Source organism: Sinohyriopsis cumingii, unplaced genomic scaffold (assembly GCF_028554795.1).
Source record: "Sinohyriopsis cumingii isolate HCF-2022 unplaced genomic scaffold, ASM2855479v2 utg000622l, whole genome shotgun sequence".
NCBI classification, from domain to species: Eukaryota; Metazoa; Mollusca; class Bivalvia; order Unionida; family Unionidae; genus Sinohyriopsis; species Sinohyriopsis cumingii.
This window is the reverse complement of record NW_028315918.1, coordinates 6,566,893-6,578,238: the sequence shown is the minus strand read 5'-3', so window position 1 is coordinate 6,578,238 and position 11,346 is coordinate 6,566,893. Positions and strand designations below refer to the sequence as shown.

General features: G+C 34.7%; 1 long non-coding RNA gene across 4 annotated transcripts; it reads right to left on the bottom strand.

The window, feature by feature from the left end:
- Positions 1 to 399: 399 nt before the first annotated feature.
- On the bottom strand, positions 400 to 10,350 carry LOC149773733 (uncharacterized). Of its 4 annotated transcripts, none has more exons than XR_016417314.1 (3): positions 8,017 to 10,350; positions 3,037 to 3,234; positions 400 to 1,348 (listed from the first exon to the last, which is right to left on the bottom strand). It is a non-coding gene; the product is annotated as an uncharacterized LOC149773733 (long non-coding RNA). The 4 variants fall into 4 exon arrangements; XR_016417315.1 differs by lacking the exon at positions 8,017 to 10,350 and adding an exon at positions 6,816 to 7,460; XR_016417316.1 differs by lacking the exon at positions 8,017 to 10,350 and adding an exon at positions 4,899 to 5,315.
- Positions 10,351 to 11,346: the final 996 nt, after the last annotated feature.

The window sequence follows — 11,346 nt, the reverse complement described above, 5'->3', positions numbered from 1 at the left end:
TCCGCTGTTAATTTTGTTGGATTTCAAATTATTTCTCAGCTTGGCAAACTCTAAAGAATAAATAACTTTATAACTTCTTGAATAACTCGAACCGTATTTAACAAGTCTTTGGTTGGAATGGTTGTCATTGCGGATGTGTTCACTTACATTTCCAGTAATATTTTCTAAGATTTAAATAAATTTAATTTCACAAAGTTCTGTATCTTAATTTCCCAAAGGAACTTGCTCACAATATAACAAATTCTCAGAAAAACATCATCTTTCAATGTCCACAAATGACAATTGAATACAATGCAATTTTTCTTAAAGCCACACACTTCTAGTGTAGATCAATGCAGTGTTATCTACAAACTTTTTAAAACTCATTTTGAAGATTGTTTACCCAAGGCAACACAGAAAGACAAACAATAAAAAATTTTATTGCTTCAGACTGTCCGCTGATATTCGAAACCCCATACACAATATTAGACTGTTGCAAACATCTGAGGGCAGTTTTACTTCAAAAGATGTATCAATGGACGGATTACTTTAGTGGTCGTATACGAAATTATAATCATTGACAATTCGTTTTACAGTGGTCTTATAATAAATTATTATAATTGACAATTCCTTTTCGTTTACATTTCTTTTACTATTTCATAACATTTCGAGTCTCCCATCAATTTCTGTTCTCAGCTGAAAGAAGTCTTGATACCAAAAAGAATGATAAAGAAATATAAATTATCATGGCCCTAAACAAGATGAAATACATTCAGTATATCCGGAACACAAAACTGCGTCTCAGTACATCGAAAACACTAATATATGATCTACATGCATATTATCATAACAACACAAGTCAATAAAACTGACAAAAAAAGGCAGAATTTCCGTCATTTTGTATTGCTATCAGTATGATAGTTTGTATTAGGTTTGCATTTTTCTTCACTTTTGTCCAAGTATCCATGGTTACAGAAAACATGGCACATAAAGGCATCCATTCTCCTTGCCTCTGGTTACGGGTTACTAATCAGTAGGAGGCAACTAAAAACACGAGTCTGGACTCGGATATTTGCCTAAAATTAGTGCATCCTGTTGGTTTGGTAATCTTAGGTGGATGGATCGAACCATTTTTACCACTTAAAGGTAACAAACTTGACAAAAACATAATGTCATGAGCTCGAGTCAGATTCAATAAATGTTTAAAGTCCCATGGACTGAACTGATTTCACCACTGAGAGGATATAAATACCTCCTCAGCCATCTCTTGTTCTAGCTGGAGGTAAAGTGTTTTTAACGTTGTGGTTGAAGTCCACTACTGGTTCACATATGTCTTCAGACAGCCGCAGCTGTGAGACTCTGGACCTCACTGAAACGAGCCAAAACATGTCTGATGTATTAGAAACGTACTGTGCTTGTGAACTGGCAGGTAAAAAGAATACTATATTTTAACAATCAGAATAGATTGAAAGCTGCAACAAATACTAAAGTTTTCATTTTTGAACAATAGTTTAATCTATGCGGATTAGATTTAAATATTCATCGACATTAATAAAGTTATAAATTCATCCTTTCTTCTTTTTCTATTTTGATTTTCAATATACCCCCTTCCTCCAAACCACCGCCCCCAAAAAATATTGAAAACATTGCAATTTTGTCATTTAAATTCAATTACCCCTTTATAAATGTCATTTTGGGCTCTTGCGAAACTATTTAGTGGATGGGGATTCAATATAAAATTCAAAGAACGAATGACCTAAAGTGGATTATTCCAATTGAAGACATAATGAAAGTATTGCAAAGAAGTGCATAAACTCGCAATTCAATTCTCTGACAAGTGATTATAATGCAAGTTAGACTGATGTGTGATCAATTTAATTGTATCACAATTTGGATATATTGATTGATATGTAAAAGTAAAGTTTAACGTTCTTGTATTGACTTCTCCATTCCAAATTTTGTATTAACGTACATAACAATATTGCCAAGAACAAACTGCATGCCAAGGATTTAACATTATAAACTCATTGTAAGTGAAGTTTGAATTTCAGGTCATTTTAGAAAGTTTGAAGTTGTTCCCTTGAATACTACTAATTCAACTATAAACAGTTCACATTTAGCCTCCTTTATTTTATAAAATGATGCCAAACTCTCTAGGCAAAGAATCGAATATTCACACGCCAATTGTATGTATATTCGATTAAGACGAGCACAATGCAATTTGATTCTGGTCATGTTCCGGTGACCTTTGCTATTACCATAATCGCAAATTTTATCAGCCAATCAGACGAAGTCTTCATCTTTACTAGCCAAGTTTCAGATGTATTAACCCTATCTACACCTTGGCAGATCGTTAAGATATTTCTGTACTTCGGGTCTGTGAATTGCATTCAATAAGGCGGCAAGCCACTGCATCCAATCAAAATAAGCTTGTTCAAATTTGAACACTGTACTTACAGGATAAAGACAATTAGAGCACACAAGTGAAATGGATTCATAAATAAGCAAATTTTCCGTTGTCGGTCCGTGTTTGTAGAAATACACCCTTTCCATCAAATACGTATGCAATGGCTTCTTTCTAGTATATATTCATTCTTTCGATGTTAAACTTACAAAGTATCCATTTGAAATCAATTACGTCCACCATTTTCAGCATACGTACATCACACCACTGTGGCACATTACTGGTTCGTAGGCAATTAAATACTATGGAAGACAACTCATGAATTCCAATAGCTGTCAAGACAAAGCTCTGATACGCAAATGTGTATATAGGGTTAACCCTGGCTAGCGAAGATGACAAAGTCTTATATATTTTAGGTTGGGAGACTGATCAGTGTAACTGAAGAGCATAACAATTTGACTCACTTCTAACATTTTTGAAAGTTGCATTTCCATCGTCTAATTCAAAGGTCACCAAAAGATGATCCTTACTCGGTCGCTGTAAGATCTCCATTTTGTAAAGCGGAGATCTGATTTTAATCAGATTGAATTAAAATAAAATACGTTCTTTTGTTCTCTGTCTCTGTCTCTCTTTCTTGAAGTGCAAGCACTAACCTGTTGTAGAGAAAGATGATAAAAGTTTGGAAATCAAGCTGGCCAACACGAAGAGGAAAATGGTGTAGAAAGAACATACAGCTATGATCAATACACTCTTGACATCAAAAAAATGGTTATCTCTGCCGTCGACCTCGTGATTAATTCTTCTAGTTGTAGCGGCCATTTTGTCTGCGATGTCCTTTCAAGTTAATAATACTGAAAAAGATAAAAGATGGTTAGTCTTCATAGAGTCATACAATTCGAATAGTTAAAGGATATATATATATATATATATATATATATATATATATATATATATATATATATATATATATATATATATATATATATATATATATATATATATATATATATATATCATAATGCAAATAACCCAAATAACGGAACAGAAGTGGTGATCTTGTTCTTCAGGACTTTTCAAAGGCAAGATAAGCCTATTTATGAAACAAAATGCTTACTTACTTAAGAGAAGATAAAACCGCAAAAGTATTGGAGAAAGATATTATGTAACTTTTGCAATGTTTTAAAATTCTTTTGAACAACTTTTTGGTTTGTGTTACCCCCCTCCGAATTGAAATGTAAATTTTCAGAATGCAAGAAAATTCATCAGTGTAACACTGACAGGCTAGTCACAACACATATCGCGGATCTGACACTTGAATAATACTTAAAAACAATACTAATCCCCCAATTCAAACTATTTAATTACAATCCTTAAGCTAAACAGATAAACGCAAATCCACTTAGACCACCAAACACTTGTATGAAAGAGAGAAGAAGAAAAAAAAACACAATTATTCTGGTAAGGTAAAGCTAGAGCAAGAACAGAACCGAAATCTACACTCGTGTCGAAATCTACACTCGTGTCAGAATATGGTATGACTAGAGTGCGAAAGTTACGAAATGTGCGAACAGTTGCGACAAGTTACGAAATGTTATCTTCAATGGCAAGAAGTTCATTTAAAATAAGCATATTGACGAACATTATTTTGATTTTGATTTTCAGTTAAAATTAATACCTCTATTTTACAAATTAAATTAAGTTGTCGCAACTGATTCTAGATAGGATTTTTAGTGAATGATATCATTTTCGCTTAAAGGACTTATCCAGTCTGCGAAATGGATCGACTAAATTTTATTATGAGCTGCAATCAATACTTTATTTCACAAATGAATATATAATGTGTAAGAACTCATTATCCATATCATTTAAAATAAGGTTTTAGAAATTACTTTTTAGAGGTCCGTTTAGCAAATTGGGTCTTTTTCGCAAACACGACTTACCGTGTTTCATTTTAGCAAATGGGGTCGATTTTGCAAACATGACTAACCGTCTGCGAAATGGACCCAACGTACTCTTTTTACGGTTTCAATCAATATTTTGATTTTAAGAAATTAAGAAAAAGTTTGAACGGCTATGGAATTTGTTGTCTACATTCATTCGCCTAAATTGGATTAACAGAAAACTTCGTCAGCACGGGACAAGAAATTATTATCTACCTACATCTGACATAAGTAAGGTGACCCGTTACGAGCTGATAGCGATTCATTTATCTGAATTCACTGAAAGCCGAATTGTAAGGTCCCCAATGGAAACATTCTCACATGTTATTTATTATAATTGTTCTTTTAATCATTTATATATAGGTAATATATGGACAGTTGTGACTGCGGTAATTATCTTCTAATTAATTGAATTACAGATTTATAACCTTGTCTGAACACTTACATCAAAGAAGAATCTCTTCAATAACCCAGTTTGTATTTAAATTTTAAAAAATAATCATAAATGTCGAATATACAAAAACTAGCTTAAGAACTATATATTACGGTCTATATTATCTTGCTTTTATTCCTACTTTTCGTTCGTCGAGAAAATATCGAAGAAGAATACTTGTTCTGATTGCATTTTTCCTGTGAGGCAGGTGCCTCTTTACTGTCACCTTGTGTATTCATTTCTGCAGTAAGGCTGTAGTAAGGATATAGTGTCTTCTTACATCAATGAATGACTGCATTAAGATAATATTTCCTCGGGAAACAGGAAACTATACAGAGTCAAGAAAATTGAAATATTTTTTAAATGTAAAGTTAAGTTACTTCATGCATCGGTCAATCGAACTTAATTTGCTAGTTAATAAACTCAAAAATATAATACCCTCGGATGAGGGAAGTCGTGAGTTCGATTCCGGCCTAGTCATATGAAAGACTTACAAACATGGTAGTAACAGCTGCCTCGCTTGACGCTCAGCATTAAAAGGTTAGTGTTAGGACTGGTCGGCCTGGTGTCAGGATAATGTGACTGGGTGGGATATCATGCTCATGCCTACGGCATGATGCCCCAGTGCTAGACATCACTATAAATCGCCACACTGCAGACATCGTAGCGATATGACTGATAATTGTTAAAGTAATGTTAAAATTCCAAATCACACACACACACATACACACACACGCATATATATATATATATATATATATATATATATATATATATATATATATATATATATATATATATATATATAATAAACTTGACGCCATACTGTTACCTAATTATCTGAAATCGTCGTGTTTTAATATATAATATAGCAATATAATGGCAAAAAGGTACTCTTAATATCATTAGCAAACGAGCTTATGCACGTTTTCAGAATGAACCAAAGTCTGAAGATCTCTTCGTCAGCACTTGACCAGTTAAAGCGGTTTATAACATGGTTCCAGAAAAGTGGCAGTCTCCTTCCTGAAATTTCAACCAACATAGGAAAATGCTCATCCAGAACTTATCATGCATCCGCGAAACATCCTTCAACAAACGTCACTACCTTAGAACAACGCCTTCTGGTAGAGAAAGATTAGCAAACGAACGAGAGCAAAATGGGGTGAAGGAAGTAGACAGAATGGTAAATTCTGAAACAAGTGACGATTAGCAGCATCCATGAAGTGAGAATAAACTCCGAAATATTAAAGAATCACATCCTAAAATCGGTCACACTGCTTCAGCAATGAGTGACCAGTGAGCAGGAAGAGACGTGGTTCTCTAAGAAACATGGGCAATTATCGCACTGTGAAATTTATTTGTACCACATTGATGAAATTGCTAAATGGGCCAGATTGATGGAGAACAAATGGATAAGAAAACAAAAAGATTTCTCGCTGACTGCGGTAAAGAACATCCAAATATGATTTACTCAAATGAAGGTAAAATAACTGCTACCAAAACTCCTTCTGTGGGTCGAAAACCTAACCAAATTAGAAGAAATCGGACATAAAGGTCCAGAACAGCATCAAAAACGCCAATTGCGAAACGCAAACTCTAAAGCTCAGTCGCTGTAAGGTAGTTATATAGCCACTCCTAGCACAGCCAGTATTCGGATAAAATATCAACAAAATATGGGTCATGGACGCTCGTAGATAAACAAAACGGTAAAATTAAGACACCACTATCATTAATAACAATGTCCTAAGAAAACATAAAATTTAAAACCAAAACAAGAATAATAGAACAAAAATGAAAGACAATATTTTACATAGTTTTTAATTACTCATTTTTTAAATTTAATATATATATATATATATATATATATATATATATATATATATATATATATATATATATATATATATATATATATATGACGTCAAAGTTAAATTGTTAAATACATCTACGCTTGTTGGAATGGACAATGCCAATTACGTATATAAAGCAATAGGAGTATCAACAAACAAGGAAATGCTCAAAAAAAAAAAATGAAACAAAATTAAATGTACTACTATACCTTTTTTACCAGAACAACTTCCAGAATTTTTTTTATCTTTTACAAGTGAAAATTCCAGTAGAAGTATTCGTCGAAAGAATTTTAATCTCGGATAAGTCTTTAAGAAAATGACTACAACAGTGGTTTCTTAGAAGCTCGTACGTTAACTTTGTGTTGAAGTGTGACCAATGCAGTGATCTTCAAACTAGATTGACACGGTTTTGACCCTGAAGCGGTATCACAAAGTCCAATAGCCAGTTGTATGTCTGTACTTTGACCTTGAACAATTTAAGCCAGACACGGCTTGAAAGCGGATATTTATTAAGGTATCAACCCATCTCGTTAGCCTTTCACTGTAATCGAAAACTTGCTCATATTACCATATGGCGCAATGTTACATACTGGCATGATGAAAAAGTCCTCGGGAGAGAACAAAACACAATAGGAACTAAGTATTCAATTTACTGGCTAGATGAACAGTCCCTGGGGGAGAACACAAACACATTAGGAACTGAACATTCAATTTACTTAGACCAACAAGCAGATCTCCCTTTTTATGTTCTGACCTTGCTGGTAGCAATGTTCCAATAAATAAAAAGCAAAAAAAAAAAAAAAAAGAATAATAATAATAATAATAATAATAATAAAAAATAAAAATTATAATTTGGAAATCTATTTATTGGTCTCTTAATTTACTGGCATGATAAACAGTCCTTGGGGGAGAATAAAAAACACATTAGGAACTGAGCATTCAATTTTCGGGTGCGGGGTGCTGCAATTATATATATATATATATATATATATATATATATATATATATATATATATATATATATATATATATATATATATATATATATATATATATATATATATATATATAGATAGATAGATAGATAGATAGATAGATATTCGTCTGACCCTTGTCGACTGGTCATAACGTGCTCTGCTAACCAGTCGCATAGCATTACGCTCGCTCTCCACCCCGCTTCTTTCTGGGGTCACCTCCCAACTGTGAATACCATTTCGCGTATTTGATGTAAATTTTGGTCACAACATGCTCTTCTTCCGAAGTCTCACCTGCCACCTTTAGTTCATTTGCGACGGGGGATGCTTGGATGGTTGCCACGTCACTGCTAATATTATTGTTTACAGGCTATTGCAATTTTGTATCATTGATTATATAAACACTAAATAAATCCCAAGGAAAGTGTACATATACCGTTATGACGAACCATATTCTTGTAGGTTACTTGGTGTAAGTTCAGTTTCATGGTCTTCATCCAGCCCAAATTCTTTTTCTCTCTCACTCCAGTTTCTGCGTAGTTTCTCCGCTATTCATGAGAGGGAACGGGGGAACGGAAAGCAGAAAGGATTGCGATAAAAATGGGTACTATATCAAATTCATTTAGAAAACGGGGATTATTAATACCTTTTATCGTTATTTTCATACGTCATTAATGATTAATGTGTGAAAATGTGTGGAAATGCATCATTGATCTAGAATCAACTACATACGGTCGCAAGAATATGTATATATGCGTATTATTGCGCCATGGGCGGATCACTGTTTGATATACCAATAGTATTTGTATATCAAATTGCAAAATACCAACATTTTGAAAGCCATGTTTTTTTTTTTTAAATGTATGTATGTATATATGTATGTATGTATGTATGTATGTATGTATGTATGTAGGTAGGTAGGTAGGTAGGTAGGTATGTATGTATGTGTGTGTGTGTGTATGTATGTATGTATGTGTGTGTGCGCGTGCGTGCGTGTGTGTGTGTGTAATTTGATTGATATGGAAACAAAGATTCTTTTACTCCCTAATTGCATGGCAATTGACTAGCTTAACACTTCTCATAGTCTTAGCTACTTACACAAGCAGAATCATGTGATCAGTTCGTTGGTACCAAAGTTTGTGTGATATATATAGTAAACAAGTATTCATTCCTGTTTTATGGTCAGTCCACTGTCCGTATAATCACTAATAGTTATGTTCAGATACAGTTTGAGAGGGACCGCTCCGGTGGCCTAGTAGTTAGAGCATTCGCCTCGGATGCGGGAGGTCGCGGGTTCGAACCCCGGCCGAGTCATACCAAAGACTTACAAAAATGGTACTAACAGCTGCCTCGTTTGGCGCTCACCATTAAGAGGTTAGGGTTAGGACTGGTAGGCCTGGTGTCAGGATAATGTGACTGGGTGGGACACCATGCTACATGTCTGCGGCATGATGCCCCAGAGCTAGACATCACTATAAACTGTCACACTGCAGACATCGTAGCGATATGACTGAAAAATTGTTAAAGCTACTTTAGAAATCTAAATCACACACACACAGTTTGAGTGGAATTATTTATATGTATTGAAATTATATGGCACTCATTCACTTTTCGGACTAATACACTACACTGAGATGATAGATAACTCATTCAAAGACATTCTGCATTGTATCAGTGTGGTACATCAAGACATTCAAGACTTTCGGAAGTCATTCGAAACATTCTATACTTTTTACTTGTGATAGGACATTTAGGATTATTTATAATCCAGTTCTGTAACTTATTAATTTCCATTTTGTATTCTTGGGAAACAAATTCTTGAATTTTACTCAAATTGTTGGTTTTATGTCGTTTCTGTTACATATTTTAAAACCACCGAGTTGTAACAACAGTGTGTGGTCGATGCTAATGCGTGCACGGTAGTGAAATCTGTTACCCCTGGCACGTTGTTTTGTTTATAGTTCACAAACAAGAAAATGCTGTTTAACCTACCACAAAACCCTTGCAATGAATTCATCTTTGAAGATACATTAAATTTACATATGATTTGTTAGGACTTGGGCACGCTAAAAATGTCAGTTCTTACAAACAAAAGTGGGGCCCCGAATGGCCGAGTGGTCTAAAGCGCTCACCGTTACGGATCGCTGCCATCTCACCTCTGTCTGCATGGGTTCGAGTCTCGGATTCAGCCAATGTGGGTATGTGAGAAAGCTTGCCAGTAACTTCTCGTGGGTCGGTGGTTCTTTCCGGGGATTTCCCGGGTTCTTCCTCCACCATTAATACTGGCCGCCATGTATAGCCTCTCGTGTGCTGAAAAATGGCGTTAAACCCTACAACAACAACAACAAACAAACGTATAAATTAAACGGGGAAACTAATTCTGAGTCAACTCCTGTCAAGTACGCGAAGTCGAACAAGATTCAGGAGTAACCTCCCTTGCATCAGGCGACTTAAGGATACACGGTACTAATTGTATGGAAAAATGGTTACCAGTCTGGACATGGGTGAACCTAAAATAGAGTATGAGTTTGGATGGCCAGCAGAGGCTAATAATATAAGTTATGTTTTATGATGAAAAAAGTCTTTTGAGAGCTTATCCTAGTTGTAAGCGAAAAAAGAGGGACTATTTTATTGATGGATTTTCAGTTCTTTAACAGTCTTGAGTTTGGAACATTCATTACTGTAATTAGCACATGACTCTTTGGTGCAGAATTGAAAGCACACGTTTCAAACACATGCAGGTCCAGAAAATGCCGCGGCTCATATCCTTTTCTCTACACAGAAACTGACATCCAGGTTTTATATATTCTGATAAATATAGGTTTGATCACAAGCACTCAGAAATATTAAGTTATTGAATTTTTAATATCATGGTGGATGCATAGGTTTACTATGGCAACTGAATTAGTACCTCGAGTCCTGAAATCTCACTCGAATTTCGAGATTTCCAAGCTGGAAAAAGAAATGACTAAGACTACTTAACTGCTTATTGGTATAAAGGCGTTTGAGAAGTATAGACGTATCAGAGATGGCAAGGGGTTTGGTGGGAGGATGCAATTAAGATAAATGTACAGGTCAGTTCAGCTGGCAACGACTGTTGTCTTGAGGCTCTTGGACATAGGGGGAAATATGGCCTATGAAGCCACGCAGATATTTGATTTCCAGGGCGTGAGACACCCTGCTTGCAACAGTATCATGGTTAAAACATGGTTCTTATTTTCCTTACAAATGAGAACAAATAAATTTGAAGCTAAAATAAATCCCTCCTCCATTAAATTAAATGGTCGGTCTGTTAGTCCTATCAATAATGGGCCAATAGATTAGGTGTCACCCAAGTGAACTCATAATGAAGCTGATAAAAAACTCACGTTAAATTCAAATTCATACTAATGTCGTTGATTGGTAATAATGTGTTTATCGTGTCGTTAAATCCCTCGAAAACGAACAAACCAGTCGAGAATTTTAGTTTATCAAGATACAAATTTGAATAATTTTGAGAGAGAGAGAGAGAGAGAGAGAGAGAGGGGATGAATATACTACAGTTGTATATCTACCTGTAAGTGTGTGAGCGTGTAAATAATTTTGCACTTAGTATTTTGGTAACAAAACTTACATTGGCGGAAATGAGGGATATATTCCCATCTGTTATGCTGAACTGGATTATAAGAATAGACAGACATCTAGATTGTCAACGTGGTCACCACAACAGCCATTTTTCATTCATGGTCATTACAATTTTGGCTTAAACAACGCACATTTGTACCGA